Raw genomic sequence first — 22155 nt, 5'->3', positions numbered from 1 at the left:
TTCCTGTCATAGGCCCCATTTAGAGACAGCTTTGAGAACTAGTTAAGATGGAGATGGCTTTTATAAATTCGTCATTTGGGTCTTCGCTGTTTTTAAGTTGAAGTTAGAGTAAGACTTAAGATTTATGGCAGTGTAACAAAACTCTGAGAGGGCTAAGAGGACCTGTATATGCAAAGAATGTGTTTTTTGTGTCCGGTTTTGATGTGTGTTCACACACTGGTAAAAAACTCACAGTTCGCATGTTTTGCACTTCTTCTTCTTCACACGGTTCTTGTGCTATAATATTATCAGTAATCAAATACTTTTGCACCTCAGTTGTTCAGGTGTACAGAGAACCCCCAACATACACACACACACACACACACACACACACACACACACACACACACAGTTAGATGGGTTAGATGAGACTTTGTATTTAGCAAACTGAGCTTCCCGGCAGGTGGTCCACCAAATGTTATCTTATTGACCTCTGTCCTCGTACACACACATACACATACACATGCACAAACACACACACACACACACACACACACACACACACACACACACACACACACACAAAAAAACACACACACAAAAACACACACAGGCCAATTCAGTAAGTGAGCTGAGGGGATCATGATGTGATAAGGAGGCCTCTGACAGTAGGACAAGGATTTACTTGACTAAATCAACCTGAAAGAGAACAAAGACACAAGGCAGGCAGACAGACAGATACACACACACACACACACACACACACACACACACACACACACAGTCATGAGATAAATATGAGAGTTTATAATATTGTACTTACCAGGGCTTCATTCTCTCCCACTACATGGAATCCTACTGGATTGCTTTTGTACTACCTTTTTTAAGAACAATTGTTTTTGGAAACCAAGATAGTTCCTGTATATCTGTGGGTTTGTTTGTGTGTGTGTGTGTGTGTGTGCGCGTGTGTTTGTGTCTGAGTGGCTGCTACATTGGCTACCCCTGTCGAACACAAGAGTAGTACCATCTGCTCTAAGGTTAATGCCAAACTCCCAGCATACAGTTGGTGGTCTCAGCTTCATCAACCTCACAGATTGTCTATTCGTGTTTGTATACGTATCTGTGTGTGTGCGAGTGTGTGTTTCTTAGCTCTGTCATGAACGGATGTGTTGTTGTGTGCACACTGCAGCCCACCAAGTCAGAAAACCCAGATGGGATGAGGGATCATATTCTTGATTAAAAATGACGGAGGGAGTGCTGAATTCTTCTGTGTGTGTGTGGTGTGTGCACATGCTTATGTGCGAATACACACACTACACACACTCCCATATGTTGGTTTTGTACCTGAGTTAGGTAGAGTTTGGCTCTCATTTCCTGAACAAGTTGATAAATTCCAGATATCCTACCCACCCTACACACAAATTCTGTGTGCATGGAAAGAGAAATGTGGAACATTCGCAGGAGGTGCGTACTTAATCTACGCAATTAACCTTTAATTAAGCAGGCAGAGGCAGAGCTGAGGCAGCAAAGAGCCACAGAGGAACAATACGCTGTCTGTTCATTCACTGGAGTGTTATGGCCCTGGAGTCTCAACCTGAGTCACTGCCTGACAGTTGATAGATAAATCTGGCTTGGACTGGTTCAGAGTATTTTAGAATTAAATAATAATTCCTCTTTATAGGCTATACAGAGGCATCTTTGACCTGACTGTCCACTTTGGCTTGGCACTAATACTCATCATCAGCAATGATAACATTGCACCGCAAACATTATGTGACTGTGAAATCAGTCGGACAATCACCCCTGTTTCTTTAATAAGTCCGATTTTCCTTAGTAATAAACCCGCCACAGATGCCTTTGGTAGTTCTTGATAAAACAGACATGATAAAACAATGGGAGGTCATTTTCAGCCTCCTAAAAATTATCTTTTTTTGTCCTGCTAGTGTCATGGCCTATGATGCTGATGTTGGTTGGTTATTTGTGGATGGTTATTTGTGGTCTCCAGTGGATGAATCTTAATATTTTTGGTCGCTCTCAGAGCTTTCCCTTAGTGCCATCATCAATCCTAAATTTCTGCTCGTATAAAAGAAATGTCAATCTAATGGGTAGATTTTCATCAAATGTTCTAAGTACATTCATGCTCACCAGATGATGAACTCTTTTTCCATTTTGGACACTCCATGAGCTTTCCTTTTGAGTGCTCCACAGAAAAATATCTCAGTCTAGTTTTAGCTTAACTTAGCTTTAATTTTAATGACACCCATTGTGCTTCCTGTAGCACCACCCTCAGAGCAAATTTTGCATGTTTAGCCTGTCTAATGGTCAGACCCTGAGAACATCAAACATGTTTTTCATTCCAGCTGACATTTTCATATCATGAAGTGTACTAAGCATGGAAGCCTCTAGGGATTGCTAACAGAACATTCACTTTTAGTATTTTTTTATCATATGTCCATGTAATAAACACAGGTGTCTTTGCTTTTTCTACACTTCAGAAATCATGAGTCCTAACTTTATCAATTTTAATAGTGCGTATGCATGCAGTGTTGTAAGTCAAATTCTGCACTGCAAATTTTAGTGACACCAGACAACACCAGTGGTCTTGTCATTGAGAGCAATCATAAGAATGATTTATTTAGAAAATTGTTAATGAAGAGAGTGGATTTTCACACGAAAGATTAACCACTCTAGACCAACACCTAGCTTATGGTGAAAAAAAGAAAAACTGACTAAATACCTTTACTGTTGGGTGTTGTTGATTCCATTGGGGAAAAGAAATGAGACAAACGTGATACATTTGTTTAGGATATAGTGTTTATTAAGGAGGAGTGAATATTATTGGAAATAATTGTGAGAATAAAACAGAAGATAAAATCTCAGCATGTTTTTATGAATTTAAATCACCACATCTGCATTGTTATTAATTATTTCCTTAGTATACAGCTTAAGACAGACTGTATACAAAAATCTAATTAAATTCTTTTCTGGTTAGATTGATATGTCTTTCCAGGTCAATAAGCCTCAAAAAAGGAAAGTTCGGTAAAATCAAATACATGGTGGATTTGCAAATTAAAAATTAATTTTGATACTCTTCTACTCTGAACTGACTTGATTTATGTCATGTTGTTAATGCTTTGTCCATGTGCAATCTATTTTTGTGACAGTAGCTGGCAAATCAAATTAAGTGTGCCGTAGACACTTTCTCCTAATTTTTGTCTTTATTTTTCAAAAATCAACTTGTCTCTGATTGGAAGGTTTAAGCGCTGTAACGTGACTTTTTACAGCAGGTAGCATGGAGAGGAGATTTGCTCTTTTCCTGTCCGATATATCTTTGCCCTGCGCTGCCCTGCAGATCGCTGCACACACTCCTTCGACTATTTATGGCAGCAGTTAACTCCCAGTGCTCTGGTAAAGAGCTTCAGCAGCAGGTGAAGTCAGAGATGTAGCAGAGAACCATATCCCAGACCTGATACAACATTACAAAGCATAAACTTACAGGGATGAAAAATAGCATGGGCCAGTCTCACCAGGGTTAAAGATTAAAATGTGTGTTTGTGTGTACTTTAGGGCGAGTAGTGTGATAGCAGATTGATTCCAGAATGGTGTTTTTGTGGATTTTGGAAAGGGAATATGCCCTGCCCTCCTTTTGCTGTAGTGCTGCAGTTGCATAGCCTCTATCCATTCAACTGATGGATGTCGCCCAAGAGACTCACAAACACACTGCGACCTGGAATGTCAGGAGAGAAGAGAAGACAAAAGAAGAGAGGCGAAAGGAAGAGAAGACAAAGGAAGACTAGAAAAGAGATCTAAACTCAACACAACACAATGTTGCTAAGATTGCACAACCAGCACAACCTGCTGCTCTGTGTGTGTATTCTATTCTTTCTGTGACACACAGCTTAGTGTCCATTTTCTCTTCCTCATTCCAACAGAGGGATCCATCCCTTAGGCCACAGACCGTTTCAAAACAGCCTTTATTGTAGCATGCTGTTTCTTTTGATTACAGGAAGGTCTCACTTTACCCAACCACTCCGTAGCTGAGCATATCGTATTACCTATCATTCTGTGAGTGTGTGTGTATCTGTGAGTAAACATACATGTGTATGCAGATATGTAAACTTGCATACTACATGCATATTGTTTGTGTTTCATACTGAGGTATTGTCTTTCCCGAGTCAGCTGCATAAGTAGTATATTCCCTTTCATTTCACCTTGAAATTTTTGGGACAGTCTTTAGCTTGCACTTTTAAAGGATGTATCATGTTTGATGCATCTGTTTGTCTTGTTTGAAACAAACATCCTCTGTTCTTTCCAAGGAATCTGTACGAGGAATCTGCCTTAGGTGAATTTGTCTCTTTTACTACATGTACAGGTTTAATTCTAAGCTGAAAAGTATCACAGTGGTTTAAAACATTAAACGTCTTTAAACGTGTACTTTTTTTAATATAAACTTCTGTATTATAGGTTAGCATACATGCTAGTTTATCAAAAAACACTGTGAGGAAAACAGCATGTATCTAAAGTAAGAGGCCATCAGTGGCCACAGAAAAGGCTGAAATACCTTTCATATCCATGTCCAAATGCATATCACAACCACATTTGGAAAGACTAACTCAAAAGCTGCGAATAGAGTTGTGTAGTGTTTAATAAATTGAATCTGACTGGCCAATAAAACCCTGCCGTCTGCTCCGGAGGGGACATTCAGGGGTCAAGGCCCCAGCCCCTGATCCAGACAGACAGCCCCGATTCCGTGTTTTCCGCAAAACACAAACGGGTGAAATTCATACTTCAGCAATGTCAACTTCCCTCTGCAGCCCTGTCACTTACAGCATAGGCCTCGGAGAGTGCAGAGAGAGAGAGAAAGAGAGGATATATCCTGTATCATTTCCTGTTCTTCCAAGCGGTGTCTTTCTGACCTTGTTCATGATATGCCTCCATGCTTCTCAGTATCCTCCTCCCTGGCACTTTTATACGTGATTCTGTCTCTCCATCTGCCTGTCTTTCTCACTGATGTGCTTATTATCGGTCTGCCTGTCTTTCCCTCTCAGTTCTACCTGTTTTTCTCTCTTATCCTACCATATACCTGCAGCTGGCAGGAGAGGGGGCACATTCTGGGCCAAGGCGGGTATATTTGCTCCCCCTTCTCTCCGGGCGACACGCCAGATGCCGCCTCTCCCTCTACACCCATTTTTGACCACACGGTCAAGAGGGAGTGTTTTCTGTTGGTCTTGGACTGCGCTTTCAAAAAGCCTTTCCTTCGCCCTGTCTCTCTGGGCTGTACGTCTGACGAAAACTCAGACCCCCTTTTTCCAACCAGAAGTGCTAGTTCTGGCATCGTAACCAGCCCTCTGCCCCCCTTCACACACACACGCCAACCCCCTCACTGAAACACCAAATATTTCATTTTCAAGGCAGGGTAGAGGAGGCGAGAGATGAGGAAAAAAAAGAGATACAGTGTATTTATGAAAACAAACTGGACGGGTGCTTTGACGAGTGCAGTTTAGATTGTGGATATATACCAACAGGAAAGGTGAGAGGCAGGTAAATGTAAACGTTCATTACATTACCATCGACTGCTGGGCCCCTGATGTACGTTCCCTGGTTTCTTAAAAGCTCTCTTCTGACCAAAGTCCAGCTTCTTCTAATTCCAGCAGAGCTCTGGGAATTTATTCAATTACCTAAAATGATCACATAAGAAAAAGGGCTTTAGAATCTGCTGATGTGCACAGGATAAGCTTTCAGAGCTGTCTACAGAATCTCTTTAATTCACCAAAAGTGTGTGTGTTTTAAAATGTCAAAGTGCCTCAGTGCAGCTTTTTTGCTGATTCCATTAAAATCTCCCACATCCCTCTTTTTGTAAACAGGAAAATTATTTGACACATAGAGTGAACCAGTGTGCATAGATGTGAATACTGAAGGAATTATTAATTTATATTTTGATGTCTTTGGTATTTCTTTCTTACTTCTTACTATAACAGTTTTTGTCAGTTTTATTGTAGTTTTTATAGAACATCTTGTATTTTTTCTGTTTTGTTAGAATTTAACACATTGAAGGCAAACCTATTATTTTATCATTCATTAAAACTAATAATTTCAAAACCATTCCAAGATGTATTTAAAAATTCTGCTGGTAATTACATACTAAATAAATGCCTAATAGCTGATTAAGTGTTGTTGAGCAGTGCAGAGCAGTGCTTTTTACGTTGCTACTCCTTATCATCAAAAAATATTACTTCACTAGTTGAAATATTTTGTTCTGGTCAGTCTAATATATTAAGTGTTTTTACCACTTTATAATTTCACAATGTTTCTATATTGTGTCACAATATGAGATCTGGGGTTGTCTAATTGACATGTGCTCATCGATTTTCAATGTCAAAGAAGTCAGATGACTTGACTGGACAGTCTCATCACAAGAGATTTTATATGAAATATTTCATAAATAATATTTTTCCTGACATACACCTTCAAACAATTCTAATTTCCAATATTGTTGAAGAAAGGAACCATCTGTGAGACAATACAGAGTATAAAACACACATATTGTCTCTGTTCTCCTGACAAATACAGTGTGGAGTTTTAAGGCTCAGTCTAAATTGAGGTTAAAGAGTATCCTTTCACCTTTACAAGACTTGGCGTGAGCATGGAAACACCACCCAGACAGCGACACGCGTGCACACAAACACACGTTAAACTCCAGGCGTTCACATACACACACATACAAACACACAGCACTGTGTTAATGAGAGTGTGCTCTCCTTTCGCTCTCTTTTCCACCCCATCAGGGAATATAAAGTTTAACAGGCGTTTTGCTATCAGTGACCCTGAGGAGGAAATGCACTCACCACCGAGAAAGACTGCTAATTACCCCAAACTCTGTGGGTGTCTGTGCTGCTGTGTGTGAGTGTGTGTGCAAAGCGTGCATGGATGCATGTTTGCTTGTAAGTGCACTTTTGCATGTTTGTGTGTGTGTGTGCAAAGTAAAGAGCATGACACCTATTGATGTAAAGTTTCAACCAGGATTTGAGGAGTAGTAGGGGGTATATCAACTCTGTGTGTGTGTGTGTGTGTGTAGGTGTGTTTAAGAAAAGGTTGAGCTTGTAGTTAGGTTTTAGCTAGGTAGGTGGGTTGGGGGTGCAGGCTAATTTATGTCAGCACTATAGCAAGCTCCTAGATTTATTGATGGTAAGGCAATACGGAGAGATCTGCTTCTTCAAAAACGCTCTGCAGCTCCCCCTTTGCTCCACACGCACACTCACACACACTCACACACACACACACACACACACGCACAAAGCCCTCCACCTCCCACCTTCTATTATACAACATGTCTGTCTTTCACACCAAACCCGACTGTAACTGTAGAGTTCGTACTGCTGCTGTGCTGACGCAAAGGACATATGGTCCCGAAAGAAACCATTAGAAGACTTGAGGGGGGGACTCTCTCTCTCTCACACACACACACACACACACACACTTTCACTGTACATGGCCCATTCCTCCCTTTAACTGTCCCTATAAAATGACAGAATTCTTAAAATTTGTAGGGGGATAAGAGCAAAAATTGGAGGGAAAGTGAATTTACCAGCTGAGACGGGACAATAATTTGCAAATGGGAGTATCAAGACAAGGAAGGAAATGCCCTGTAAATTTAGTCTCTCTCTGCATCAAAATCCCACGACTATATTTTGTACTTCTTCTGTTTAAAGTTTATATGCTGATTTATGTGGAGAGTACAGTAGGATGTATTATCTTAGCTCAGGGTTCCTGTTAAGATCCTCTGTTACATGACACAAATCCTTTTTATTCAGTCAGATATTATATTTTCTAAATTCTTGAAGACACTATTTGTATATTAGACAGATGTAATGTTGGGATTGTGAGCAATGATCTGAACTTTATGTCCATCTCTATACGTGTTTGACCTTTTCACACTAATCTAACCCACATGCATATTCTTATTCACTAGTAATATGTCTTTCTGTTTGCATGGACATACGTATCTGTAGTGGCTCTTCAGTTGAGATCAAGCAGAAAAAACTTCAAAGTCTTGCTCCAGAAAGCTCAGTATTTTTATATGCAGGCCTGGGTTCTCTCCCAGCCGTTGTCGTTTCAAAAGAGCTGAAGGCTTATAAAAGCCATGTAAGGGTTATTATGTACATCCTATCTGCTTTAGCCTCCACTGACCCTCAAACTGTGTGTGTGTGTGTGTGTGTGTGTGTGTGTGTGGTCATTAGGCAAAGCTACAGTGGAATCCGTTTACTCTCAATAATTTCGCTGTTCAGTTTTTGTGAGCCTGAGAGGAGGAATGAACATCCTGAGTTTATTGGCCATTAGAGAGCTCTAGACGTGTGTGTGTGTGTGTGTGTGTGTGTGTGTAGGTATGTGTGAGCGTGTGTGTGTGTGTGTGTGTGTGTGTGTGTGTGTTTGAATTAGTGTGTATGTCAGGAGAGGCAGTTTGTTTGGCTAAGTGAGGCAATTTTGGTCTTTAAGTATCTCATGTCACTTCCCCTCAAAAAGGGGCAAGTGATACAAGCGCTCCATTCTTAGCAACACAAACACACACACACACACACACACACACAGGTATGGACACATACACACACTCCATGCACACTATTCAGGCTGCATTTTGACTGGAATATTTGTTCTCAAACATTAATTTCAATCACTAGATTCTTATTTAAATACTTAGTAATCTAAATATGAAAAATAAAAAGTATGGACAATATATGAAGTTTCTGTATGAGGTTTCAGTGCTCAGGAGTTTATAACTTTATGTATGAACCTCTATTTATTTTCCTTCCCTTAGAGTTGACTCACTCTCTATTGTTTTGCGTGCATACCCTTGTCCTTCAAAGCCCAAATTAAACAAATCAAAATGGCTAATGACTGATGTAATTTAAATCAAAGTATTGAATCCCCCCAAAGAGACTCACTGACATGCTCAGAGAAAACAGAAGAACCTCAAACATGTACGTCAGCACATCACGAGAGGAAACGTACATAGTTGCTCGACAAAAGCAGCCTAATTCCTTTAAGTCAAGTAAGATGTTACCTGATTGGTTCTTCAGGGTGGTCCTCTGATTAACCTGACCGGCCAGAAACCCGACAACTTTGATCTGTGATTGGTGAGGTCACTCAATGAGGTCAGCCAGCGTCTGCAGTGAAACTGAGAGGGCCGGTGATGAAGTATTTGAAGAGCATCGTTCCAAAATGAGACGTGACACCTAATTTCACCAAAAAAAAAAAAAAAAAAAAACATGATTACTGGCATGCATGAGAGTAGAACTCATATTGATTCAGATTGAATTCATCAACCAACTGCGGTCCATGACTTACAAAATCATCCAGTTTTTACTATCAGGTATGTTTGAACTATCAAGAAAAGCTATTAAATTGGGTATGAAGTTGGGGCGATATAGCTAAAATCAGTATTATGATATGACAATTTGTTCCGCATCTAGTGAAATTGCATGCAAAATCACATATAAAGTGATCAAACTGTTGTTCAATGGAGTGACCTGGGTTCCATTTTTAAGTAATACAGCCTACAAAAATCCTTAATACCTCAGTTTGTCACTTTCTAGTTACAATTAGCTTAAAAATCATTCTTTTGGACAACAGAATTTTGTTAAATGATAATACGGTATAATCATATATTCATGAGACCAAAAGGCTTCTCCATTGTGCAGATTTGCTGTTTTTCTGTTTTATATCATTTTATATAATTTTAAATGTAATGTTTTCGGGGTTTGGACTGTTGGTTGGACAAAACAAGACATTTGAAGACATCACCTTGGGCTCAGGGAATTGTAATAGGCATTTGTTTCACTTTTTTATGACATTTTATAAACTAAACAATTGATTACAATCAATTAAATAATCAAAAGTCTTCTTTGCAGCCCTAATGGTAATATATAGTGATTTTCCAGCCTGGTAAAATAGCTTTATGATGAATATCTGTATTGAATTCCCTCTTTTGTGTCTTTATCTGTCCTCTTTTTCTTACTACTTGCCTTTTTTCCTTCACCATTGTCTCTCTTTCCCTGCTCTAACATCTCTCTTGGTCTCCCCCGCTGCTTCAGAGGAAGATGAACTCTGAACAGCTGTGGTGCTCCCTGCCTGTTGTGAGTTATGGCGAGCTGCTGTCCTTTTGGCTTTTATTGATAATATTACACTTGCTGATGTAAATATGACTCTGGCTGCAGCAACCCTGCCTGCTCCCTCCGTCAACCTAATACAAAGCTGGAACTTGCCTCTGTGTGTGTATAGGTGAATTAATTTAACGTGTACCTGTGTGTATGCGAGAGCAAGTGAGGAGGTCAGGGAAAGATTCACTGTGTATCTGTGTTTGTGTGTGTGTGTGATGTTCACTTCCTGACCCCAGGACGCTCCTTCCCAAGGTAGAAGCACAACGTCAGGCTACATGCAGTTTGCAGGAAACAGTGAGCTGAGATCCAACATGATAAATGGCTCTGAGCCTTAAGTTGGCTAAAAGAAGATCCTGCCCTGTGTCTATATATTTTTTGTCTGTCTATGCTGGGCTGTGACTTCCCGCAGCGCTGTAGAGAATATGTCTTTTCAGGGGTTGGTGTCTCCATGCAGTGCACACACAGAAACATGGCTGCATTTTACTGCCACGTCTGATTTTATGGGTGTCATTTCTCTTTACGTTCCTCTTTTTTTGCCTGTATTACAAACGTCTCAGGCATTATCATTACTGCATAGAAACAAATAAAGGACATAGAAAGAAAGAGACAGAGATGATCAGAGCAGTAAAGGGCTAAAACAACTGTGAGACTACACACACACACACACACACACACACACACACACACACTTTTGAGCCACCAGCTGCACTGTAAGCGCTGATTAGGTTTTTGGTGCCCTGACCTAATGGTGTAAATTCTACATTAATGCCACATCTATTAACTTGACTGAAGATACAACACACATGCATACACACACACAATCTCACACACACACACATACCTTACCCTCCACGTCCACACACACCAGTACGCATGGGCATACATTCACATACATATCCAGAAAAGCACACGGAGAGCCCTGCAGCTGCTGTCCACCCACACACTCCAACCATGTCATTCCTTCCCCACACTCCACACACACACACACACACACACACACACACACACACACACACTGTACTACATTCACTGCATTCTGCCATTCCTGTAACACAGACAGACAGGAAGCAAATGTGTCATTTATTAGGGCCTGTTTCCAATCTGTGCTGATGATGAATATCCCCGATCTCCCCCATGCTGCTCCTGAATATTCTGAGACAAAGGCCTCTTATGAAATTATACTGTCATTAGAATGACTGCTCTGATTAGATACTGGGACTGGATTAGCCATCTGCTTGGCTCTTACGCAGAGGAATGATATGATCAAAACTAATTACCATGTATTCCTACATGAGAACACATTGCAGGGTTTAGTTTCAAAATATGATATGCTGTATTCATTTTGAGTGGCTAAAAAATTTCCTTGTGTGGTGGAATTCTTTAATACAATACTGCTAAGTATGATAGGGTGCTGTGATGTTGATAAAAATGTAACAGTTTTACAGTAATCGTGTTTAAACTTTTAAAGTAGCAATTATAAAGTAAATAATACATTTCTCATTAAGACTATACCAAAAGGGAGTAAGTCAGATAGTATAATGTTACAAAATACAAGATAAAGATTGTGAGATCAGATTTGATTTGTGAAATGTCAAAGATTCAAACATGGGAAATTCAGCTTGTTTTTCTTAGCTCCTTAAAAGTTACTGATTTAGAGATGGATATAACATGTTAAAAATAGATTTAGCTAGATAACACACATTAAACTAATGAAACAGCTCTATATTTTGAAGCTCCATATCCAAGTAAACATTTTAAATTTTCAATGCCTCTTAAGGTAAAAGCTGTTCCACTTGTTTCCACATGTCACACAGCATAAAATAATGGAGATTGTCGTGGGCAGTGTGCTGGTGTCAGGAGTTGCCACTGTGGAATGGACATATGTAGCAATTTATCACTTGTCTCTCAGCATATGTGTGGGTGGCCGAGCAACGGGTATTATTGCAATTTGGGAGCAATTGACGGTAATCCCCTCTTTCTGCTTGTGTGAAAGCTCATCATCCCCCTGCACGCCGACAGGCATGTCTTCACTAGAGATGACCTCCAGAGCTGGTACAAAAAGCTTTGGGTCTGTCGTAGCTCATATTGTATATCATTATCAGCTCGTTTCTTGGTGGTCTGGAGAGGCCTCTCATAGTAAACCACTACACTCTCAAGGAAACTAAGCACAAATGAATCCTTGCAGAGGCAGTGATGGCAATTGTATGCAGGACTATTCGACTTATTTTATGACAGAGGAAATACTGATACATGTGCTTTGATAAACACAAAAATCTGGTGGAAAGCACAGGCACACACATAATCTGGATATGTCAAGCTTCACAGCGATCAACAACAAACAAATGGCCCCTAATTCATAACATTGTTTTGAGTATACACAACTTTGTGGAATAGAGCAATGGTATGGTCCTCATCTTGCATTCAGGCCATTTAATAAAAACAGAGCCATAGATGAATTGACCACCAGTTTGATACAGTGGCAACTGTAATATGGACATACTGTATTGGTCTGTGGTGGTAAAGAGGGCTCACCCACAAAACAAACACTCAATTCAGAGGTCAGTCCTTCTTCTGCCCCTCACCTGTAGTCATCAGCTTTGAGGAATCACTAAAAGAACAAGATACTGATAAAAGAAGCTGAAGTATTTTTTGTCTGAATGGCACGTGGGCTCAGTTTCAATTGGTGAGGATCTGAGAGACCTCAGTAGTTAAGCTGCTGCTCTACTGTCTGAATTACGTTTACTGGCAATGTCTGCTACTGTATAGAAGTCGAGGGGAGGAGGTCAGGGTGGACGGTTTGGCCTTCAAAGCACAGGACTTTGATACCGGAGGCCGAGGTTTGCATCCCACATGTTGTTTGTTTTAGGTTACTAAAACCCTTGGTTAAAATCAGGGAAAGATTGCGGCTTTGGCTAAATATTAAAGTCAACGCGTCCTCTCTCATGCGCCAAGTCAGTGTTGACTTATATTGATATTTAACCAAGATGACCATCTTTCCCTAACCTAAACCAAGTGTTTTGAGTAGCCATATATTTAGGGAAAGCAAATGAAAATGGTTTGTAGATGTGTTCCACATAAATATACCTTCATTATGTTGATAAAAAGCCTGCTCCTGGCAACATTATGTTTCTTAATGTATTTGCTATTGAAAATTTGTTGTGTATGGACAGGGTCGTGCTAGAGGAACTACTGTCTCCTGTTGGCCCGAGATTACTTTGAGATCCTCCATGAGAAGGTGGAGAAGTTGTAAATGAGATGGCTAACTGGCCTGCTCTACTGGCTCCATTGCCATTGTAATCCAAATCTGATTTAAGTGTCAAGGTCATATATGGATGAATGGATGAAACAATTACAGCAAAATCATTGGCTTGATAGTCCCATATACATTTATAACAGAACATAGTATAGTAATGTTAGATTGAGGGTTTCCCAAAATCGCAAAATAATCACAGGCTAGCTTTAGCAAGCGGTGGCTGAAGGATTTAAAGAAGCTGAAGAAGGTAAAGAAGTTAAAGATCCAGGGACCAACAGAATATATCTGGGCAGGGAACATGTAAGTAAGTTTATGCTTACTTTAATATAAACAAGCAGCTCTGATCCTCATATTCTAGTATGTAGTCCATACATACATACATACATACATACATACATACATACAAACATACATACGCACACACACATATATATATACTGATGCAAAAGTCAAATATGTTTTACCACTGAAGCCAAAGATCTGCCACAAATTGTCCATTTAGATAGTTTAGAGATACTTTCACCAGTTTTTCCAGAGATGTTTGTTTTCAGTTATATACACATATATATACACTGACTCGGACTAAGTGCAGTAACAATTAGTTAACAGAAATGCACTTTTGCACATTTTTGAAGGATTTTATACTTTTCAAATTTATACTATTATAGTTGTGTATGTCCAAATACCATTTGCTGTAAATAGAAAGTGATACGTTATGATCTATACTCTGGCATGAAGAGAAAAGTTTAAAGGGGAATATGTTGAATTACTGGCATAAACAGCGACACTATATAGAGAAATGAAACCTTAGTAAAGTGTAATGATGCATGAGGCAGTTCCTCAGTCTAAGCCCCATCTTTTCTCTCAAATAGCTGTGGTTGCCATATGCTCCGATTGACTATAATTGTTAGTTTCCTGGACAAAGTGTTCAGAGGTTTGCAGGCATTTAATATACCCTGCAGGCAGAATTAAAAAGCAATCATGAAATCCAATTCTTCCATATAAAAACAAATGAGTGATACGCCGTGCCACACTTCTATTTACAAAGCAAACACTTGCCTTCATCTTCACAATATCTCATATTATGCCCAATAGTGAGCAGAATACAGCAAAAAGTTTGATGGATGGTTTGGTTTAATGAGAGAGAAGTCATTTAGACGATGAAAATAGACACATTATTAATGGGATTTCTTGGAGGCTTCAGAGAGGAAATGGGGTTTGCAGAGCTTGAATAACTTATACAATGAGTGCATAAAAAACTCTGAAAAGATAAAAGTAAGAGCCGTACTGTAAAGACAAGGCAGCAATGCCAACAAGCACTGATCAGGGTACCGTTCTCTTTTTGTGGTGGTCTGTGCTGTCATGACAGCATGAATTGGTCCCCAATCAAAGTTACTTGTGTTCTTTGGAAACAAGGATCAGCTGCCTGAGAGAATGTGTCTTTTCACGGGTATGTTTTGTTTTAATTTTTAGCCATGCTAGCGGCATGGCTCTAGGGATGGCAATGTTGGTCTGTCGATCAGTTGGTCCACCACTTTGGTCCAGACTGAAATATCTCAACAATTATTGGATGGATTGGTATAAAACTTGGTACATTCATGGTGCCCAGAGGATGAATCCTAATGACTTTAGTGATTCCCTGACTTTTCCTCTAATGCCACCATGTGGTTGATATTTGTGGTTTTGAGTGAAATGTCTCGACAACTACTCAAACTTGATGCCTCCCCTCAGGATAAATTGTAATAACATTGGTGATTACCTGGCTTTTCATCTAACGCCACCATCAGGTAAATTTTTTTATTTGTTTAATACTTTGATTTATGACAAAATACCTGCAAAACAAATGAAATTCGTATCCACCTCATCATCTACTTTGTTTAGTGCTAATAAACAAATGTTAGCATGCTAACACGCTAAACGCTAAATAATGAATAAGATTAACATTGAACCTGCTAAATATCAGCATGTTAGCATTGTCAATGTGAGAATGTTGCCATGCTAGCATTAGCTTTTAGCATTTAATCGATATGACACTTTAACTATCAATTGAAACCAATACTGATGGTATCTTGTAGGTGGGATGTAGGGTAGGGTGTCCATTGAATCTTCAGTGATAACAAAACAAAATTATATCATTAAAATTCAAGCTCTCAATACAATTGCAATAATTTGTATGATAAACAATTAGTTTCATGTCATAATAACATCACAGTGACAAAGTATATTCTTATAAATTCATTTTGACATGTTTAAAGATATTGCAACTTGTGCAACTATTTTCAACCCACACAAACACAGAGGCTAATTACAAAAAGTAAAACTCTAAAAAACACAATGTATCAGGACACAGTAAAACAAAGCACCAACCACTTTACCAAAACTTAATTGTCAATCATCTTCATGCCATAAAAACACCATGTAGTATGATATATAATAAGACGTTTCTCTCCAGTACAGCATCGCTACAACCACTGACTCTATCATGGAACTATTTACTGCCCATATGGCCAGTGACACGGGGTCAAGCCTGTGTTTCAAGTGAAACCACGAAGTGTTGTAAAAACCCTGCATACAGGAATGGATACAAATTCAAGCATTAGCACATTGCTAATTACTGCGGGTCGCTTTTAATAAATTCTTTCCTGACGTACGAGTTCCAGCACTGTAAAAAAGGAAGAATGTTGCATGAGGGAAAAACATTAAGCGATGCTGCAGACTTTTGCTATAAGTAGAAAGCTTGGGTTGTATGTAAAGGAATGCTATATTGTAATATGTATAAGATTCACACAGGATACTGGAGTTCCTTGGTTTTACTTAAAGAGAATACTCAGTTTAAGAATCCACACATTTTCTTGAATAAAAATAGAAAACTGGCCATCTGAGGCATGTTTTCTGAGAGTAAGTGACTTAACAAGTGGACATACTGTAAAAACTGCACTTCAACTGTAGAGTTCTTGGTGGGTCATTTGTCATGTTTTTGTTTTGTGTCTCAATGCTTTCGCTGTTTTAGTAAATCCAGTTGCCAAAATAAGTTCTGATTTCTTTTAGGGGTGGGGCAAACTCTTCCCTTATGTTTCTAACAAAAAGAGGCATTTATTTGCCATTTAAAATGTTACATGATCAGAAGCAATTGGTTATCATGATCCAATTATACATCCCAGCCTTCTGTCTGCTTTGATGCAGAACAGGCCGAGGTTTATCTGATCCTACATATTGGTCCCATGGTGGTTTCTTAGTTGCTTGCTGTATCAAAATACTCCAAAGGAGCAGGTGAAGCTCTAGCTAGGTTTGCAATTAATTGTCAATATGCAGCATTACAAACTGCATCAACTGCGCATGAAAATATATACAAACTGTTTGAAGCTAGTTAGTGAATGTATTTATCAGATTAAACATAAAGTCGAGAGTAAAAAGTACTAACTTTTGCAGGCTATTTTAACTGGTTTAGGCAAAAAACAAACATTCACAGTAAAAGCATGTATGTATGTATAAGCCTCAACAAAAAAAAAATGTATGCCTGCAGAGGCTGCACACTTTGACTTGTGCACCATTTGCCAAATTGCAGATGATAATACATAATTCCACACTGGAGTGTGTTTGCAGTCATTTAAAACAAGCCCACAGCGTTGACATAAATCAGTGTATGTGTGAAACTCATATACCTGCATGTCTGCACGCTGCGGATTTGACGAGAGACAGGTCTGAGGGGATTTCACCATAAAGGTTAGGAACCGTGAAATATCTGAGAAGTGCTGGAAAGCTTCTCCTCTCCAAATTATAGCCGAATGCATGCTATACGGTCTTAGTGGTTGAGGGGAAACGCCTTGGCAGTGCATAAAGGGCTCAGTGTGCGGCTGAAATGACCGTGCGACTCCTGAAAATAAACAGGAATCAAATGGAGTGATTGATCGAATAAATTAACCTCAGCAGCAAGAGGCACGCTCTCTCTCTCTTTCTCTCCTCTCTCTCTCTCTCTCTCTCTCTTAACACACACACACACACACACACACACACACACACACACACACACACACACACACAAACTGCTACTCATCAGCTCCAATGACCAGCCTTTTAGAAAAACAGACACTTGTTGCTGTTTGCTCCAGTGCTCTGGCCAGCTGCAATTTGGGTGTAAGTTTGTTCCACAGCAGTGTGGTTTTGGTGGGTGGGCAGTGGGGTGCTGATTGGTTAAGGCTTTTTTGCCACTGGGGTAATAGATGCAACTGCATGAGTGCACAGCCTGTGCTTAGTTGCAGGGCTTTAATTATCTTCCTCACTCCAGAAAATGTTCAGATTGCAATAATGTGGGATGGAAATGCACCAAAACTGATTTTCGCTTTTTATTTGCTGAAAACAGCTTACCTGCTAGTTTCAGATTTAAATATCAGTGTATATTTCTGTCCAATAGCCTTTTGATTATCAGATATTGTCCAGGCATTTCATCATGTGATGATGTGATGGATTTTGTGATTAATCAAAGCATTTGTGTGTCACACTGCACAAAACCCCCCAGAATTTAATTACACTGGTTTCAGGAGAGAGTTTAAGAAGAGTAAAGAGTAAAATTATTTGTTAACACTGGATGTTTTCCTTGCCATTCAAAGTTATAGATAATAGAAAATCAGAAAAATTTGATATTAAGTCTATATGCAACGAATCAGCATTCAGCAACCCATATTAGCAGAAATCTTGAATTTAGATAACTCAGTAATATGTTTATATTTAATTTAAACTGTGTGAGTATGACATTTAGAAGACAACTTTAATACTAAATTCATAGAGGCTGATACTATAAGTATCCAGCATGTAGAAAAGCTGTGTTAAGAAAAAAAGATAGAAATGATTGTCTTTTCTTCCTGGCTTTGTTCATGCTGGTGTTTGCCCTGTGATGATCATCAACTGAAGGTGATGCTTGACTCACCTTTTATCTGCCTGTGAATTTGCTGCGTTTCGTGCAGGCCTATATATTCTAGAGTGGGCCTGAAATGTAAACCATCCAATCTGATGAACCTGCCGACCGATCAGAGCCTTCTGGAAATTAAGACAAACCCCCACCTACCCAACCACACACACACACACACACACACACACACCCACCCCCCTCTGCTCCGCCCCTCCATCCCCACCCCTCCGTGCTGCTTGCCTGTGCAGTTTATTGAAATCTCCTCCTTGCTCTATAGGATAGCCCTGGCCTCTGGGGGTAACAAGATAGATGTAAACAACCAATTACTGGCTAGGCCCTCATTCATATCCCTTTAACCAGTATAGACACAGAGCTTCTGGCTTTAATAATTTCTCTCTCTCTGCCCAACATTTGGATGTCTGTCCAAAAGAATGTTACTCATCAACCCCTTATTGCGCTTGTCTCAGGTCAGTGCGTGTAGCAGTCTTACAGAATAAAAGCCACCTCCCCTCCTATATACCCCCACCCCAACACATAGGCTTTGCAACACACACCAAAACACACATCTTTCAATAATCAGCTCAATTAGTGCAGGTCGTGGTGGAGAGCAGCCAGGGTGAGCGTTGGGAGGTTGTGAAAATAGGGGGTTGGCTATTAGGGGAAACACGATCTCCATTCATCAGCGGCCGTAATAATTACCGTTTCAGAGCCAGAGCCCTCTGATCAAACTGATCCGTGGAAACAAGTGGTTTACAAACACTGTCAAGGGCCAGACATCGGACCCCAATTTGCCCTGTCACTGCCGGTGCATACACCCAGCGGTTGTGACCATGAGCAGCCCAGTACAACGAAGATGCTTTGTATTTGTATTCACATTTTAATTGCTTGCTTTACTCTTGTATTTGCTCTAACATATCCTCTCTGCTGCTGTAACAACCCACCTCCCTGATTATTAAACTTTCTAATCTGATGCGTTCTAGTTTAATAAGTATTTAGATATGACAAGCTTATCAAGGGGCAACAACGACTTGAGTGAGCAGGTGTTGATTGAGACATATCAGCAGGATGAGTGGGACAGTTTCTTCAGGGAGGGATTATCTCAAACTTTTTCATGTCAAAGATGCCAAAAAATATCCCCATTTAACAAGATTTTAACTCCATCTGCGCTGATTTTATGGTTGGCAGTGATTTATAAGTAAAACTGGATACCTGTCATAAAGCAAGGGGGATGATAACTACCTGTTAGCCAAAGATTCATGCTCATACAGTGTATCATCTCATGAGAATAACATCTAATGAGACCCCTGATGGGCCCCATCTGGAGCTCAGGACCCTATTTTTGGTTACATCTGCGCCCATCATCCCCCAAAATAATCCAAATGACTAAGGACAGAGTCAGTTAGGGATGAACTAGGCTCATAGGCCTTCATGTAACCACTGCTGACAGCAGCGATACATGGCATCAGTCTACTGGGAGGCAACAGTTCAATCTGAGGTGAAGAACTTTATCAAAAAAGAAAAAAAAATAAAGAAAATAAATAAAATACAACAAAACGTCTATATATTTATCTCTTAATAATAGCCTGGTATGGAGTACTTTCAGCCTGTAAAGTCGTTCAGGTAAATTATTACGCTTTACAACTCATATCTGAATGACCTTTGATATGAAACGTAAAAACGAGACGATACATAACCTCGCTGGAAAATAGTGTGACCACTGTGAGTAATTACAGCGCCTCTTTCACCAGCGGGAGAGCCTCCTGCGTGTTTTGGGCTCAATTACGAAGCATTTAGGTGTGTGTGTGTTAGATGGATGGAGATGATAAGTTCTTATCTGAAATCAGTTTAAAATGTCACGTCTGTCATACTGTGTTTACAGGCACTCATATTTTCACTCATCGGTCCCGCTCTCTGCGCGCGAGCTTTCTCCGATTTTCATGAGTCAAAGTCAACAAATTAAAACGCATTCCGAAAGTGATTTAATTGTATATTTGTTTGTTTATATTACTATATATGACGACGTAACTACTTTAAATAGATATAATTATTATTATCTTCTCTTTATTTTATATTTTATGTGGGAATAAAACGCATTAATTATTGGTGGAGTTATGGGACTTTCTCTTATGTGCTGTATATGTATATGCGGTTAAATCGCCTCCTTGTTTTTCTTACTATCCATTTCAGGCGAGCCCGGGTCCCCTGACGATTACCATCAGTCAGCTTAATGCCGTAATACTCTCTGAACTGCGCTTCAGGCGAAACCCAAGTCAATTTATTAAACACAGGGAGAACACAACACGGAAACAGGGATCAGGCTCCTCTTACAGGACTCCTCTTCTCTGGTGATAAACTAACTTCATAATTACACTAATAATTCATTTTAACAACAGCCACGACTCGGATGAAATATCTCATCGCAATAGGCCCATACAGCTGGAAAATACTGATAAATTGGTCTTGATCTGAAACAAAAGTGAACCTGTGATCTGATCAGCCGATGACAACATTTTATTTTTATAGGCTACCCCTGATATATTATGTAGCTCCTTGGTAGGACTGAAGCTGTGCTGCTGATATTTATTTGCAACTTCTTTTTTTGAAAATATAAAAATTGACGTCTGCACATATAACTTATCAAATTACGCCTATAAGCAATAATAATAATAATGATAATAATAATAATTTGAAATATCACTTTTAAACTTTTAATGTTTCACACACTACCTGTCTTTCATATAACAAGCGTCGGCAGTTCATTTTCTCTCTGAAGTGGAATCTGTTTGAGCTTTTTTGTGGTCCACAGGTAATATTAAGTTATGAGAGGAAAGCTGCCGGAGGAGACAGAAGCGGCGGTGTGTGTGTTTGTGTGTGTGTGTGTGTGTGTGTGGTTTGAGGCATCAGTGACGAGTGATGTGATACTGAGTGTGGGTGTAACTGACAATCGTATCTCTAATGAAGAGGTCCCATGGTGAGGCGATAGAAATCTACCAACTGGTCAATCTTTGGTCCATCAGTCAATAACACCACGCGCCACCATATACCTGACAACACCACAACAAACCATAAGACAGTGTTTATGTTGCTCATCGTGCTGCTGCCACTTTCTTCTAAGCTTCACCGCTGCAGTCTGGAGAGCAGAGGTCTTTCATCGGGCAAAAACTCATCCTTTCAACAAGTATACTCATCACTTTTTTCTGCTCAGTGAATCATAAAACCTCCTCACTCATTTTTCCTCTATAATCCATCTTCTCACTGTTTCCTTTATCCTCTCTTTGTTTCTCCGCAACATTTTATCTTAATTATCATATTGAAATGATTACTCAGTTCTTCAAATCGTATCCTCTAATCCTGCTTGTGATTTTGATGATCTCTGACTTCCATCTTCCTCCACTGCTGCACTAAACCGTGTCAGCCAGATGGCTTGAATACAAACGGAAAGTTTATTCTCACCGGTGTGCTGCTTGATGCCGTTTTTCTTCTCCGCTGTTGCCCGGCAGACTCTCCTCTGCTCTCCGTCCAAGAAACTCTACAGCACACACGAACCCTTCATTTCACCGTTAGACCGGCTGCACACCTTAACATTGTTTGTCATACTGTGCGCTCCTGCCGTCACTGCCTCACCCCTCATTTAGATACCCGTAGATTCATCCTCATCTGTGTTAACACATGAATTAAATAATAAATCTTATCACGGCAATATTACAATTCATTTTAGAGCAACATATCTAGCCTTCTTCATACATAAATATAATATTTCTTTAGGGATCATAAATATAGAAATGTCATATTTATACACGATTAGATTAAAATTAATTGAATTAGCTATAAACTTAATATAAACTAACGGACACTTTAAGCTC

General features: G+C 39.6%; 1 long non-coding RNA gene across 2 annotated transcripts in view; it reads right to left on the bottom strand.

Annotated features, from left to right (window-relative positions):
- LOC122884062 overlaps positions 1-22155 on the bottom strand; it is a 44156-nt gene that overhangs the window by 21176 nt on the left and 825 nt on the right. For both annotated transcript variants that reach the window (XR_006379789.1, XR_006379790.1), the window contains exons 2-4: positions 21746-21949; positions 9038-9209; positions 5547-5657 (exon numbers count right to left, since the gene is read on the bottom strand). This is a non-coding gene — a long non-coding RNA (uncharacterized LOC122884062). The remainder of the gene's footprint in view (positions 1-5546; positions 5658-9037; positions 9210-21745; positions 21950-22155) is intronic.

Source organism: Siniperca chuatsi, linkage group LG11 (genome assembly GCF_020085105.1).
Source record: "Siniperca chuatsi isolate FFG_IHB_CAS linkage group LG11, ASM2008510v1, whole genome shotgun sequence".
Classification (NCBI taxonomy): Eukaryota; Metazoa; Chordata; class Actinopteri; order Centrarchiformes; family Sinipercidae; genus Siniperca; species Siniperca chuatsi.
Note: the sequence above shows the minus strand (reverse complement) of the source record. Positions and strands in the feature narration are given on the sequence as shown.